This window comes from Nanorana parkeri, unplaced genomic scaffold, assembly GCF_000935625.1.
Source record: "Nanorana parkeri isolate BGI_ZX_2015 unplaced genomic scaffold, ASM93562v1 scaffold1517, whole genome shotgun sequence".
NCBI classification, from domain to species: Eukaryota; Metazoa; Chordata; class Amphibia; order Anura; family Dicroglossidae; genus Nanorana; species Nanorana parkeri.
The window spans coordinates 350630-367753 of NW_017307785.1; positions in this window are offsets into that span (position 1 = coordinate 350630).

A 17124-nucleotide genomic window follows, 5' to 3' on the forward strand; every position below is an offset into this window, starting at 1 on the left:
CCCCCCCCCGAGAGTCGCACAGTCCACCCAAGGCTTGCACAGCCCACCCGAGAGTCGCACAGTCCACCCAAGGCTTGCACGGCCCACCCGAGTGTCACACAGCCCACCCAAGAGTTGTACAGCCCACCTGAGTGTCGCACAGCCCACCTGAGAGTCGCACAGCCCACCCGATAGTCGCACAGCCCACCAGAGTGTTGCACAGCCAGCACAAACTACCAGGCCACCTGAAGACATGACTCTCTCCTTTATATTCTCCCCCTAAACAAATGTGCTGCACGCGACGCTAGAGTGTTCGGGTTTCACTTGAAGAAAAGGTGGCAACCCTAAACTCGAGCGAAGGTAAACAAACCAGGGGTCAAAGCCAGACGGTCAGCACCGTACCAACGTAAAAGACAGAAGCGAATCCAGGAGACAAGCAAAGGTCAAGGGCAGGCAGCAATCAGGTGTGGTCAAGGAAATCCGGGTCAAGGCAAACAGGTAATCAGATTGACAGGAACACAAGCTGAAAGACCGTTCAGCACTGACCCATTGGGCAAGCCAGTTTAAATAGGGCCACCTATGAGGGAGAGACATGTCACTTCCTGTGCGCCACGTTCCGTTGCGTGCGCATGCACAGTAGCAGATGTTTTCCGGCAACCGGGAAGACTGGGACTCTCGCATACGTAGTAGCGTGTGAACTCCCGGCTATGGCCTTACAGGTCTCTATGAAGAGGTCTGGAATGCCCCCTGCCGAGTCAAACCTATAGCTCTGCAATCAGCAAATTTCATGCTCCCTGCTGACTGGAGAGCTCCTGCCCTGACTCAGCAGGGACTGCTGCTTCCATACATAGAGCAATGGTCTCTCTCTAGCATGCTGGCAGGGGACAGGCTTTTTTTTGTAACTCGAGCTGTGGTTACTTTCTAAAGAAAATGAACCGTAAGACTTTGCACACCTTTTGCTTTGATGCACCTGGGATGTTGCTGCTTTGACGTGAATGTGGCTTTTAGGAACTTTCTTGTCTTTCTGGAAATAAAATGCAGCAAACAAAACATACTGCAAAAAATGGCTTCTAGGAACCTGAAGGCAACATTAGTACTTGAACCTGTTAACGCATCTGCCATACGTATCCGGCTGCATCGTACTTTGGTAACTGAACCAACCTCACAACAGAGGCGTAACTAGAACCTTCAGGGCCCCGGTGCAAGAAACCATGAAGGCCCCCCCTCGGGCAGCCGCTTGTTTAAAATTTTAGTGCTGGTGTTCTGTCGAGAACGCCGACCCAGTATCTGCGCTTACGTACAGACGGGTTACTGGGAAAACCGCCATTTATTTACAAAGTATTCGTTTGTAATGGTTAATTGTGACCGGTAATAATATGCCATCCATGAATGAAGGATGGAATATTATTAAGTCACAATAACGATTTAGACGAAATACTTTGTGAATAAATCCCGGTTCCCTCGATAATATTGGTCTGTGCGCAAGCGCAGGTGCTGAGGTCGGCAAATTCGACTACGTCGCCGTTCTCAACATAACACCGGTATCTGCGCTTAGTATCGGGGCATTTTCACCAGTATGAGTACTTGGGAAAATGCCCAGTATTAACACTGGTGTATCCCTACTTAAAAATATAATGCATTGCTGAGACTTGTAGTCCTTCATAGTTGCTGCTATTCTGCATTACTGACTGTATATAGTATAACATGGCAATAGATGGAAGCGCCAAATACAGGGGACTCGATTGTTCCCGCATCTTCATGTTTATCATACAGAAATGACCAGTATGCCTGAGATCACATTGTGATTGTCCCTTTAAAATTGGATGTTTACAAATTGTAGATCAGGGGTGCCCACAATTTTTGTGTTAAGATATACTTTTCAAATGACGAGCTACATAAGATCTACCAACGAAAAAAATAACCTCCCTCGCACTCTCTCTCTCTCCTGGCCATCTCTCCTTGCTCCTCCTCCTGGCTTTCATTCCTCGTTTTCTCTCCTAGCTGTCTCTCCTCTCTCTCTCTCCTGGCTGTCTCTTCGCTCTCTTGGCTGTCTCTCCTCTCTCTCTCTCTCTCCTGGCTGTCTTTCCTCTCTCTCCTGTCTGTCTCTCCCCACTCTCTCTCCTGGCTCACCTTGCTGTATTTTGCAACAGGCTGTGTAAGCTAATATCCTTTGATGTAATACATAGCACTTCAACCACCAGAATCCACCAGAAAGGTGTCGGGGAGCTCGGCTCAGCAGACTCGGGCTAATAGGTAATCATGTGTGCACAGCTAAATAAATATACCAAAATGGAATAAAGGGGCCGCCATTCCCACCCTTCATAATCGACCAGCAGGGCCGGACTGGCCATAGGGCAAACCGGGCACTTGCCCGGTGGGCCGGGCCGGCCCAAACACAATCAACCTGATTGTGTTCGGGCCGGTTTGCTATGCCTGATGGCCGGCTCTTAGCAGAGGCGGCACTACTACACAGTAGACACTAGAGGGAGCTGGTGGGGGATGCCAGAAAACACCTCCTCACCCAGCTCTCTCTAGTCTCTACTCTGTGCTCTCTCCGGAGCTGCTAGCACTGTTCGTGTCCCCTGTCCCGGCCGAGATATTTACATATGAATGGGCCGCGATATGCAAGGTAAGAGGAATGTGCTGGCAGAGCCCAGCATAGATTCTGCAAAGCCCACCAAAATGTCTCAGGTGTGCTGTGCAATACCCTTTGGTGGGCTCTGCAGGATCCGAGGGGGCTCTGCAGTCTGCAAAGCCCACCACAGATCCTGCAGAGCCCCCGGGGATCCTGCTGGGTCTCAGGGGGTCTTTGCAGGATCTGTGGGGGGCTTTGCTTTCATCTCAAGGGGGCTTTGCAAGATCTGTGGTGAGCTCTGCGAGGTCTATGGTGGGCAGAGCCCACCACAGATCCTGCACATCAACCGGGTCTCAGGGGATTTGCAGGATCTGTGTTGGGGTCTATGGTGGGCTCTGCAGGGTCTCAGGTGGGCTTAGCACCCTGAGACCCTGCAGAGACCACCAGAGATCCTTCACAGCCCACCTGAGACCCCACAGAGCCCACCACAGACCCTGCAGGAGTAAGGATGGGCTCGGGCGTGTTCGCAGCTCCACGTGCCGGGCCCGCCACGAAGCCGGCAGCGTCAATCACAGGCACTGAGACATTTCCCGATCTCTGCAGCTGCGGACCAGGAAAATGTCTCACTACCTGTGATCAGCTTCCTGGCGGGCTCGGCACGTGGAGCTGCGAACACGCCCGAGCCCATCCTTAATCAGGAGGAGAAAATTTCCAACTTCTGAGATCTCCAACTACCTGACTTACTTAGAAGTAAGAGGATTGGCCGAGAAGGCTGTACTGCACATGGGCCATCCGCGGCATTTCAAAAATACACATACTACAGATTGTAATAAATATTAAAATGAACTAGGGTCAGACTAATCCAGGACATTATTCATCTAAATTGCCCCGCTCAATATGGCCACTGCTTGCGCCCTTATTGAGTGGGGCACTCAGATTAATAACGTGCTGGATTAGTCTGACCCTAGTTCATTTTAATACTTTATTGCTCTGTAGTATGTGTGTAGGGAAATGCCGCGGGTGGCCCACGTGCAGTAGAGCTTTCTCAACCAAACCTCTTACTTCTAAGTAAGTCAGGTCGTTGGAGATGTTGAGGAGTTGGGGTTTGACAGAACACCGGCTGCCTTTCTGAAATCCCGCTAAATAGTCGGGCTCCTCGGTGGCCACCTGCAACTTCCTCCGCCCACTTCAGCTTCCATAGGCCAGGAATAAGACTGCAGGGCTACCATTGGCAGAGAAAGAGCGGGTCCTGAAGTGAGGGCACAAGGAGGCAGCTGGGCATCATGCTGGACTGGAGGCGTCACACTGCTGATCTCTGCACTCTGCGTTGCACCTCTGACTTCTGTACTCTGCATTACACCTCTGACTTCTGCGTTGACTCGGCTGTGTTAGGTCCCGCGCAGCAGCCTTCTGGGGAACCACACGTTGCCTTCTTACGGGGCTTCCACTGGCTACCTATCTTTCCCTCCTGAGACCCTTTGCCCGAGACTTCAGGCTGGGACCCCGGAGCAGAGCGGCAGCACAAATTATGTACCAAATTCATATACTATTATTCTGCATTGCTGTATAATGTATTACTGGGATTTTTAGTCCTCTATAGCTGATGGTATTATTCTGCATTAGAGTGTAAGCTCCTCTGTACAGAGACTGATGAGACTTGTACAGCACTGCGGTATATGTCAGAGGTTTATAAATGTGTAATAATAGTGTGTGACTGTGCAGGGGACATTAGAGTGTTAGCTACTTTAGTGCAGAGAATGCCATGGGGGTTGGGGGGCCAGTGAGATCCAATTCTCTATAGCAATATGTCTGTGAAGCTTCTCATTCATCCAGGTTACATGGTATATCTGTAAAAATTAAGTCAAGGCAACTGGACTTGCTATATTTTTCTTGAAGACGTTTTACTGGACATCTGACCAGCTTTCCCAATTCAGAAATTTCTGATATGAGAAAGCTGGTTGGATTGCGCTGCCCCTCGATTGCGCTTCTATGTTTGGCTCCGACCCCTGTTGTGAGGGATGTGGCCTGCCAGTGGTCATGTGATTGGGCTGCTCAGTCTAAAATGCCCGGGCCTATTTTTAGTCCCAGTCCGGCCCTGTCGACCAGCATCAGCTTTGAGAGCTACTGATAGATCACCATCTACCTAATGGGCACCCCTGTTGTAGACAATCTGAATCTTTAAAAAGGTGAAATATGAAATAATGATCAAGATCAGAGCTCATGTATCAGACGGACTTTATTATCTCGCATCGGATGATCCTTTTTTATTTCCACATAACGGTCATCCAGTCCCATGTAATGAAGCCGGAGTAACACTTACAAGTCTTGTTCCATCTCCATCCAGTGATTGGACAGTAATAGGAGAAACAGCGACTGATGAGCTCATCTTTCTGCTCTCTCCTCCTAACGGCATGTCCCTTGCACTGTAGCACAACTGGATCCCTGTGCTGTTTCTCCATTTCCTAGTCTGAGCTCAACTGTACAGGCACTACAATAGGCTGAGACCGGGTCAAATTCAAATACTTACACTGATTGCATTAAAAATAAGGTACTTAAGCATGCAATGAACATGGTCATTTGTGCATTATATATCTGTCTGGAGTTCAGTTTTGAGGTTTAATTGGTTCACATACTTTTGTAAGATCTTTCCTTAGGGCAGGTTCTCACCATTTTCCGGACCAGATCTGGAATGCAGTGCATTGCATTTTGCCGGGTTCTAATTTTTTTTCTTTTAGCTTAAATTGGTCTTACAGGTGCATTCCAGTGCGTTTGTATGCAGTTTTTATGCATTCCAGACCAGACAAAATAAGACAAGCAGTATTTTTCTAGTCTGGTCTGGTCTGGAACGGACTGCGCTGGTGTGAACAGAGGCCAGAAGTAGCATTAGGATGCATTTTGGGTCCGGAAACAATCTGGTCTGGATATGATCTGGACATGCTGTGAATGGGCCCTTAAACAGCGTCAGACGTATCTGCGGAATGGATAATTGATTCACAAAATGGGTGCAACATGAAATGATCACATGATTGTCTTAAAGTCCAACTCCGGGGATAATATTCTTGCCGAAGCTCAATAAGTTGAACATTGCCTTTGTAAAGACACCTGCCATAATCAGACCTGCCACCTTCTCATTGTATACATGCGGGAGGAAGTCCAACTACCTTGCAACTGTAAGAGCTGCAGGTTTAATACATCTCAGTGCATACGGTCACATCTCTGTCCCCCCTCCTCCTGACCTATCACAAAGCAAATAGTCTGAGTCTCTGTGGTGATTGGACAGGAGGAGGGTTGGACAGAGATGCAATGGTAGAGCTGAGGTCTATGAAGCCTTCAGAGCTTACAGTCTGAGTAGGCACAGGGGTTCATCAGGAGTTGGACTTCCTCCGGCATGTATATAAGGAGAAGGCGTCAGGTCTGATTATGGCAGATGACTTCACAGCAAAGGCAATGTTCAACTTACTGAACTCTGGAAGGAATATTGTCCCCAGAGCTGGGGACTTTTATACTGTAGTGCTCACCCCTGAAGGAGCCACTGAAATACACGGGTACTTCTGTCTCACCTTTTTCTTCATGAACTGCTCAGGATGGATCTACAGCACATCTTGTGGGATGTTTAAAGTTATAATAGAGCAGGCTAGTCCCTGTAGGATTACTTTGAATTAAAGCGAACAATAATAAATAGATGAATAGAATATAACAATCCTGGTAACTGAGAACAATACGACAAATCAGCGCAATGTCCATATGTAGCACTCACCCCCAAAGGAGCCGCCAGAATAACTCGGGTCATCACTAGTCTGTCTAGGGGTTTTAGTCTTCAGCTGCCCCATTAGCATTTACTGCCCTCTTCTAGTGCCCACAAAGCTGATATCCACTCCAGAAATATAATGCGGAATAACTTTTATTAACATCTCGGGATCAGGATCCTAGACACAGGGCAGCCATCAGGGGGGTACGGCCACTACTCATGTAAGGGGCCCGGGCAGCCTGGGGGGCCCGTCCTGGTCCCTTACATGACTATGGGCCGACGGTGAAGGGCGAGGAGGCGGAGGCCTGACCCTAGCAGCGCAGGGCCCCAGCATTGTCGCTGCAGCGTCTTTAAGACAAGCTAGGGCCCCATCAGCGACGCTGCTCGTCTGATGTCGTACTGGCCGGAAGTGACGTCACGTTAGTGACTGGACCTCACTTCTGGCCGATCCGGCGGCAGACGAGGCCATGTGTGCAGGTAAGAGGAGCTAAGAAGTAAAGGAGGGATGGAAGGGATGCAGCCCTGACCAGCCCACCATAGACCCCTCCAGAGCACACCATAGACAGTCTCAGATGGGCTGTGCAGCATCTATGGTGGGCTCTGCAGGGTCACTCTCAGGTGGGTCCTGCGTCCAGCACGTCACTAAGCCCTGCGTCCAGCACGTCACTAAGCCCTGCGTCCAGCGCGTCACTAAGCCCTGCGTCCAGCGGCGCGGGGGGAGTGGTTGGGGTGGAGCCTGTCCTAAAGCCGTGTAAGGGGCCCCAAAATTTCTGATGGCTGCCCTGCCTAGACATCCTGGGTAGTACAGACATAGGCTCCAGACTCACCAGTCCTTTTTAGCATCTCAGTGTAGATCCATTTGTAGCACAGTAGATAGAATTGTAAGTAGCAGATGAGCAGGGATGAGCACAGATCCTCAGCAGGAGAGACACCAGACTTGCTCCTGAGGTCCACTATGTTCCGAGCATCTCCAGCAGCCATCAGCTTCCCTGGTTCTCCTCCTCTGACAACAGCAGAGGCCTCCTCCAATGCTTGAGGCCTAGTGAAACACTCCCCACACTCCAGCATCCCCACCCCCAGGCCTAGCCTGGGGGGGTGGGGAGGTGGCTGGACAGCACTCAGCCCTGGACTTGTCCATGGCTGGCACAAAAGTGAGCACATGGCAATTACCTTTAGTATAGGTACCCTATCCCAGCATGCAACACTGGTTGAGAGACACCCAGTGGTTGGCTTTTGAATCCTACATACACTCACAGTGTCCCTCATTGGCTGTCCCATTCTACAGTAGAATTACACCCCACCCAGGTAGGTACAATCAATGCCAGACACTGGAATTAACCAGATAAATGCCAACCATAATTCAGTCAGGCTGTCAAGCACAGAAGGTGATGGGGGCAGCAGTATATATATACTGAGTGGCCAGATTATTATGACCACCCCATCAGTACTTCGTTGGGCCACGAGATGACTCCACGAGATGACTTTGTTGCCATGTTTCCTGCATTTACTAACTGGAAGCCCCCAGCTGCCTCCTTGTGTCTTCACCCAAGCCAGGTACCGCTCTCCTGTAGTCTCCAGCCAATGGTGATCCTGCAATGTTCCTCCTATAGCAGATGAAGTGGGCGGAGGAAGCTGCAGGTGGCCGCCAAGCAGCCCGATCACTGAAGCGGGCGCATAGTAGTGACAGCTGAACAGATTCTTCCCCTTTCTCTGTCGCTGCAGCCGCTGCAGACCCCCTCTGCCTACAATCCCCGGGACATACCTCAGTGGACCCCTCAACCGCCTTGGGCCCCAGGGCGGCCGCACCGGCTGCAGGTCCGCCCCGATCCCTTTGTTAGGCTCCCAGGAACACTCCCGCTAAAGTCTGGACCAATCAAGTCTCTGCAATAGTGTGTACTCTTCAAGAAACAACAGCAATACCTCCGATACAATACTTTTACTTATTAAAGTATTTTTACTTTATTAAGTAAAAATAGACATGACAAAAGATGATTCGTCCAATCAGTGAACAGGAAACTGATACAAACTTCTAACTTCAAAGATGTTTTGTGCACATAAGACCTCTCATACAGTCTGCTGTTTATTGTCTGCATCTAATGTCTGTGGCTGCATTGTGCCGAATGTTCTTCATTGTCCCAGACGTTTATAAAAAGACCCAACAGAGGAGTAGAGGATGAGAAGTTCTGAATTGGTCTGTACAGAGACGGAGATGGATGGAGATGGGTGGACGGTCAGATCTATAATACCGACCTGTAAGTGACTCTTCATCTACACTGAAAATCCGAATGTTGTTCATCCAGAAAATGATGAAAACTCATCACTAATCATTGTTATTTATTACCCAGACCTCAGATATCAGAAGAATCCTCAGGAAACTGTGTACGGATGCATATACTTGTTGGATATAATATTGATGATTGTCAATCCAATCACAGCTGGATTTGTCAAAAGAGAGTCCTGAAAATCTGACAGTTACTTCACAATGTACTGACACTCTGTACACTGCCACAGTCTGTCTAATAAAGGTGCTCCGAAATGTATCTGTGACTAATAAACTGCTCCTGATTAGTAGTATATAGAAGATAAAAAGAAAGATAACATTGTCTGATATACAGTACATAAGTTCAATTCACAAGAAGCGACAAGGACATGGCATTTCTGGCAGGATCAACAGATGTTTTCTGTACATGCCAAAAAATATCTTAGCCTAAAATGAAAACTAACGCAGCCACAACATCTGAGGACCGATAAGCTGCAGAAAGAGATGTGAGCAAGTGTGAGCTTGTTTTAAGGCTTTATGTAGCAGTGATCTGGGAGGCTGCAAAGCCACCCAATCACATTTACATGGTGGCAAATTCCTCAAAGCATTACTGCCTTTCGTGGTACACTATGTTAACGCCACCAGAATAAATGGTACATGAACCTTTTGTTAGTGCTGTGCACCATAGTGCTGCATTGGGGTACAGTGCCTACTACTGCAAAATTAATGACATCACAACACACTGCAACACAGTTGTGCATATCATATTGCATATGATTACGTTGTGGTATATGCCTGGCATCTAGTGGTAGATTAGTGCTACTACAACTTGTGTTTCTTTGTGCATTTGGTATTTTCCTCTGTTCCCCTCCTGTTTAAAGTCAGTTGGTATAGTCTTAGATAGCTCCTCCCTTCTTCTTCCATGTTCCTTCAGTTTATTGCTAATTTCCTTCTTCCAGAGATCATTGTCTTTTTACACTTCAAATGACCAACAGCATCCTCTTTAAATTGCTTTGAGAAATAAAACTGTGTTGATTTAAGCTTCTGTGTCTTATTGGATAGTTAGACTGTCTGTAGATTGCGCTGATTCAGCAGTTGACCATACTAACTGGAAGGATCAAGGTCGAAAGGAACTATGTCAGAGGACGAATCGGTTCTTTATACAAAACCTCAGTCAATTAGAGAAAATGTTTGAAGAACAACCAAAAATCTGTGTCAAGTCAATAACACAACAGTAACAATAAGTGTGCACTTGATGAAATACCTTTAGTTTTCTTTTCCATTCAAACTGGGTCTGGAGGGAGCAGCTCAGATTATATGATGATAGTGTGTTCAACCCAATAGACATGCAGGTCCAGCTGCTCCTTTTCCAGGATTGGAACTGAGCTCACACATCAAAAGCATATTCCACTTTTTGTGCCCATAATGTAATAAGAAAAAAATTATGTCTATTATGTCTATTAAGCATTTTGTATTGGAGACTGCAAAGCATTGCAAATGTGATCAGTGGATGGTGGGTACAATGCTCGGCTTCTGCAAACTGTTTCTCCAGCACCGGTCCATACTGGGGCTGAAGGAAGTTATCAATGGAATACATGTAATGTGACATCATTAAATCATATTTTCCATTGAAATCGGATTGAGTATGGAGGGGGGTTGAGGGTCGTTGGGCTGTGGATTGTTCCACACTAAATATTGTATTAATGGTGGAATTAACCTTTACATTTCTAAACTGACCTTTAAACCTGAATGATTTTGCAATATTTTCTGCTGTCCCCACAGCCTGGGTTGAGTTCTGTGTGATCCAGAGAACATGATTGTCTGCCTCACACAGAACCCATCTCTGGCCTCTACCAGGTCCAGGAATGTTCCAGAAGCAGCGGTTAGGTGGTACCCGGAGGGAGGACGCTAAGGTTCATAGGTAAAGGTCTGAGGTTTATATTCATTAGGTGATGCAGTGAGGGGGGGGGGGAGTGACTTCACTCTAGAGGTTAGATCCACTTTATATACAAGCCGGATAATTCAATAAACCTACAGCAAAGTTCTAAGTTGTACAATGAATATAACCCCCAACAGCTTGTGATCAGAGCGATAATGAGCATAATCCATAGAGACCCATGACAAGGGTATTTTCAGAGGGACCCCCTCTTCTACTGTGACCTCCCCCCACCCCCACTCTCCTCAAAATAAGGCACTCCAGACTTATATGGATTTTCAAAGGCCACAGCAGCCACTTGTATTTTTTAATAACCATAACAAAATAAATACAAATTTGAATAGAAAAATAACTCTGCTATATATACTCAAAACAATTAACCATTTTTTAGTTTAAACCCAGGTTTCCGGATCCCTGAAGGCGCTTCAAATAACTAGAATGCCGTCCCATACCTGTATCTGCGGTTTTCGATATTACTAATAGGGCCCCCAGCCGCAAACCACTGCCTCGGGGACCAATATCTGTTAACCGCAGACACTTCACCGCCAAAACTAAGTGGTCAAACCAACTGACCACCACTTAAAGGACACCACACCTATGATGGGTCACCAATCCTTGTCAATAAACCCACGGCATCCCTAACGCCTTCAAGGACCCCAAACCGCCAACAGACTGCTATGACTAGATGCAACCCCAACCCACTCAAAACAGTCCAAAACACAGCAATAAAGGAATGAGCAAAAACGATCGAACCCTCCTCCAGGGCGGGCGGGAAATTCCTCGTCTGCTCCCGGTGTCTTCTCTTCCAGAATGATCCTGGGATCCACGTGCCGACCCTTTCTGGTAATCCCACCTCCCTGTGGACCTCCTACAAACTGGTAAGCCACCCCTTCTCCCAGCTTCCTGTACTTTTTAACCCTTTACCCTCTGGCTCCCCTTCTCACCCTGTCATGTTGCCATTCCGCCCAATTCCCTCTTTTCCTTGCGTTCCATGACTCTCTTGACAAGGGTATTTTCAGAGGGACCCCCTCTTCTACTGTGACCTCCCCCCACCCCCACTCTCCTCAAAATAAGGCACTCCAGACTTATATGGATTTTCAAAGGCCACAGCAGCCACTTGTATTTTTTAATAACCATAACAAAATAAATACAAACTTGAATAGAAAAATAACTCTGCTATATATACTCAAAACAATTAACCATTTTTTAGTTTAAACCCAGGTTTCCGGATCCCTGAAGGCGCTTCAAATAACTAGAATGCCGTCCCATACCTGTATCTGTGGTTTTCGATATTACTAATAGGGCCCCCAGCCGCAAACCACCGCCTCGGGGACCAATATCTGTTAACCGCAGACACTTCACCGCCAAAACTAAGTGGCCAAACTAACTGACCACCACTTAAAGGACACCACACCTATGATGGGTCACCAATACTTGTCAATAAACCCACGGCATCCCTAACGCCTTCAAGGACCCCAAACCGCCACAGCGACACAAGCGGAAACCTACGCTTGAGAGCCCCGCCACAACCACAAGGCCCTCTGCACACCATCTTGGAGCCCCAAGAACCACAGGTCTGTACCCACCGCATTAAGGTGGACCCCATCCCCACGCAGGTACTGCCGCGTGTCCACTTCCAGTTCGCGATGGCGAACCACCACACCACCATTACGTGCCACAAAGCGCCCCACCTCCTTGTTGATCTTGATGCGAGCTTTGTTCAAACTCGCCACCGAACGCGCCATGCGCCACGAAGTGCGAGCCACTATGTCCGACCAAACCAATACCAGACCAGGGAAAGACGCCAGCAAACGCAAACAATCGTACTTAATGTCGCGAATCAATTCCCGCATGGAACGCTGGCCCACATCGTTCCCCCCAGCATGTATCACCAGGACGTCTGGTGTTCTATCCAACCCGGCAAATCGGGTCACCTCTGGGACCACCCTACTCCACACCATGCCGGGAACCCCGATCCAACGGACGACCGCCTCACTCCGCGGGACCCCCAGTTGTCGGCCGTTGGGCCGAACCTCCGCCCTCTTGGCCCCCCAGAAGACAAATGAATGTCCTAAAATCCACACCAGCCGGGGTTGGGAACCTGTAACAACAGAAAAGACAAACAACAACTACCACCAACAAGTAACTGCAAACTCCCCCCCATCACAAACAAAAATTAAATAATAAAAACAAAAAACATCCCCCAACAGCACAGAAAGGAAACCAAACAGCACACAGAAATTCGACCACCCCCCACCACATTACAGACGATGCGGACGGACATACAGCCGATACCGATCCGACTCCCATCTCCCTATCCTACGGACCGTGTTCTCATCCAAACCCCACCGCGAGGCCTCCGTGGCCGCACCGATGCGAAAACATCAGTTACTGCCCTAAAGGAGCAAACAATCTAATGTCCATACGAGGTCATACAAACACTATGAAGCACAGGGTGTTCTGATCTTCACATTGTGTTTCTTGGTTAGGAGTTTATAATACACAGATCTCAGCTTGAGTGACCACACAGGAAATTGGGGCTGTCAGAGCAGTCACACCATGTACAGTGAATGTTCCATGATACATAAAGCCAATTAGACTGGTCACCACAGTACAGCAGGTCAGGACTCTCTCTGTGTTATCAGACATGGAGACGGCAGGTAAGAGGCTCTTCTGCGTTATTGTAGAAATGATTGTTGGGATTTAGGATTCATTCCAGGACAGTGATCACCGATATTGGCACTGAAACTGATGTCACATGACTCAGAGAATTTGGATCCCAAGCTTCATTGTTCTGGTGCAAGATATTGATAAGAGGATAAAATGTGAATATTGTGGGCGACAGCCGTGTCTGTCCTTTAAATTAGCCTTCAAAATGTTTTCCTGATGGAAGTCATATTTCATCATTACAGCTTTTTATAATGTACCAGTAATTTACACAGCGTCTTACATACTGTACATTCATAACAGTCCCTGCCTTCAAGGAGCTTACTTGACGTCCCTAACGTCCCTATGTTACATAGTTACATAGTTACATAGTATTTGAGGTTGAATAAAGACATTAGTCCATCAAGTCCAACCTATAGGATCTCATTCTAGGAGTACCTGTACCCCTGTATATTACGGTCTCTTAAAAAATCGTCCAAAAGTTTCTTGAACAGCTCCACATTATTTGCTGAAATCACCGCCTGTGGCAGTGAGTTCCAGACCCTACCTGCTCTAACTGTGAAGAACCCCCATCGCCCCTTTTGCTGGAATTTTTTTTCCACCAATTTTAGGTGAAAGTTAGTCAGGCAGGAACGATCTTTCCTGAACCCATGCTGATTGTCATTAACTATCCCCTTTTCCTGAACAAAATCTACCAAATAATCCTTTATATGTAAAGTACAAGATTTCATATGAATACACTCCTTTAAAGTACAAGCTCACCTTTAAAAAAAATAGCCCCCTCAATACATAGATCTTGATTACCAACTAGTGATGAGCCGAACACCCTCGTGTTTGGTTCGAATTCGAACTTTAGAACATGAAAAAAGTTCAAACTCGAACTCAATGCAAGTCAATGGGGGTAGAACTTTGAAAATTAGCCATAAAGGTGTTTGGGGATCCGGGTGCTGCCCTGGGGGACAGGAATCAATGAAAAAAACACTTTAAAAAAATACTGTTTTTAACCTCTTGCCGTCCGCCCGTTAAGAAAAAACGGACGGACGGCTGACTCCTATCTGCGGGTTGGCGTCTCCAGACGGCATTTTTTTCCTGCTCGCGCGCGCCCCCTAGTGCGCGTGCACGGACAGGAAAGACATAGAGATTTTTTTGGAGGAACCTCACCCCCAAAAATGGAGAAAGAAAAACGTGGGGTCCCCCCTTAAATTCCATACCAGATCCTTAATCTGAGCACAGGCCTGGCAGGGCAGGAAAGGTGGGGGACTAGCGAGCCTCCCCCCCTCCCTGCAATACCAGGCCACATGCCCTCAGCACTGGGAGGGTGCTTTTTGCAGGGTCACCCCTGGAATAGCACCTTGTATCTGTGCCGATGGGTACAAGGGCCTCTTCTCCACAAGTCCTGGGGCATTAGTAGTTGGGGTGCGGGCAGGGGGCATAATCACGTCAGGGTACCCCCTTAATAAAGGGGCACCCAGTGGCTTGTGGGGTGCTCGGCGGGTGAACAGCCCACCAAATGCCCTGACAGTTCGCGTGTTCTCCGCTCGACTTGAAAATAGAGCCCATCCCTAATTACCACCTACCCACAGATCTGTACTTACCTCATCCAACATCGCAATGTCTGCTGCTTGACCAGAAACATTGTAGTTGCTTTCATCCGTGCAATAACATCACATCGACTTGAATTGGCCATTCCTGTATTGGAAAAGCAAGAGGAAAAGTTTTTTGTTTTTTTTAACAGAGAATATCAGATTTGCTACATTGTGACCTTTTTTCAGGTTTCTTTCACCATGTACACATATAACCCTTCCAAATAGAAAAAAAGCAAGTCTGGAAAATGATTCTTTATTATTAATAATGTAGCGCTACCCCCGTAGGAGCCGCTGGTAGTAACGGGTCTTTCTGTCCCCCTACACCAATGCACCGCCCAATTGGTGGATCCACAGCTCACAACACATCTTTGTAGAGTTTTTGTAAAGGATTTAATGGCTGAATAACACAAAATAGTCTCTGAATAATGTAACAATAACACACTATACAATATGAGGTAATCAATGCACTCTGACACCCAGGGACTGCGGCTATCTATTGCCTAGACGTAGTCCTGCGAGGTCAGACTGTCTCAGAAGTAAATATCAAGTTAGAGAAATCCCACAACAATATCTCCCTTTGGAAGTATCACACCCCTCTAGACTACTGGCCAGTAGTAATGTCCTAGGCTAGCCAACTTTGGGGCCCATACTGTGTAGCAGATGTGTAAAAGTACAGTGTCAGTTTGGACCCATAGGCCTCTCACCACTCCTAGGGTTGTCTGGAAAGATTTTTTTTTTTTTTGGTTTCATATATTTTTATTTCCATATACATGAATATAAACACACATACATACATTCTGGGCACAGACATATCTCAAAGACTTCATATCAAAGGGAAAACAATTCAGAAACTTAACTGACAATCTCTATATATTTGGCAGAAGCTTCTACCTTACTTTATTACAACATAGACATGGCGATTCCCTTTATTTTACAGAACCTCTTATTGTCCATTTCTACTGTTTTACCCATTTCTCCCATACAATCTAAATCTCTCCTCAGTTGTGGAGGGGAGGGAAGTCCAGGTATTATAGGGATCCATGTAACCCCTTCCTTATTAACTAATCTCCCATATGTGCAGTTCTATAAAAATATTTGTGCTTTCAACCTTCTATCCCCTAGGTGTGAATTCCTTTATAATATATTCCCCTTAATTTCTTTCCCCCCCCCTACCCTAACATATCTATTCATGTGAATATATTCCCTATTTCTATGTGAACCCCTTGAGTATATTTATAAACCTGTGAATAACCCACTATATTTCCCCCACTTGTGATGGGAACTATGGTACCCTTTAACCTTACTTCTAACATGCTCATCATCCAACTGTGGAATCTAATTATCACCACTCCTAGGGTTGTCTGGAAAGATGATGTCTTTCAGCAACAGATAGAAATCCCTCTTTCGTCAGGGCGACACTTAGGAGGAAGGAGAAGTAATCTATTGCCTCTTGCAACACATCATCGCTCGTCTAGGGTTTCCTGGGACACATCACCGCTTGTCTAGGGTCTCCGTCATGATCACCGCTGGCTCCGTTCACTTCCACTCACACTGCTGGGCTCACTCGATCACTCCAGTGGCTTGATCGGCCACACGACCAGGCCGCAATACTTCCGCCAATGACGCGTCACTAGGCCTCCCTGTAGGCACTCAATTACTGTCTCTTTAGCTGCTGGCAACCGGACAATAGTCTTTATATACTGCGGTACAGAGCCTGTTTGTCTCGGTCTGTCAGAGGCGATCACACAGCTCTATTACAGGCAGTCTCAATTCACCTTGTCTCACATAGATCTGGACACTTCAGGTCCCGGTCCCAGACTGAGCGCGCTCGGTAGCTGCAGCCCCTAGTCCCCTTGCTTCCTCTCGCACAGCACCCTGGGTGATGTAGTTCTCAATGTCCTTTCAGCAATGTATCCATCTCTGCTCTGTACTACAATCTCCACAAGTCTCCGCCTTTTCTTCCACACAGAGGCAATTAACTGTTCATAGTCAGAATCCACATCTCATAGTAGCACATGTATATAACTATATAGGGGCTACAATAATAATAATAATTGTTTAAATGGCGGGTCTGTAGGTGAAGGCCCCAAGTGTGCTGTAATTCCACCCGCTGTCCTTTACATCACTAGGGGTCACAGCAGGTGGAACCACAGCCACAGCAGCTGACCAGAAAACCAACACTCCCGGAAGTGAGTACCATGTTGTTGGACCAATAACAGCCATTAACTCATAAATATGAATGGGCAGAAAAGTGTAGAAGTGAAATCCCAGTTACATCCCTTCCTCCTCCATTAAGTCAGGCAGGGTTTGCTACACCTCCAACTTTTCCCAAAACCTATGAGTACAAGTGTGATGACAAAGGACAACCCCCCC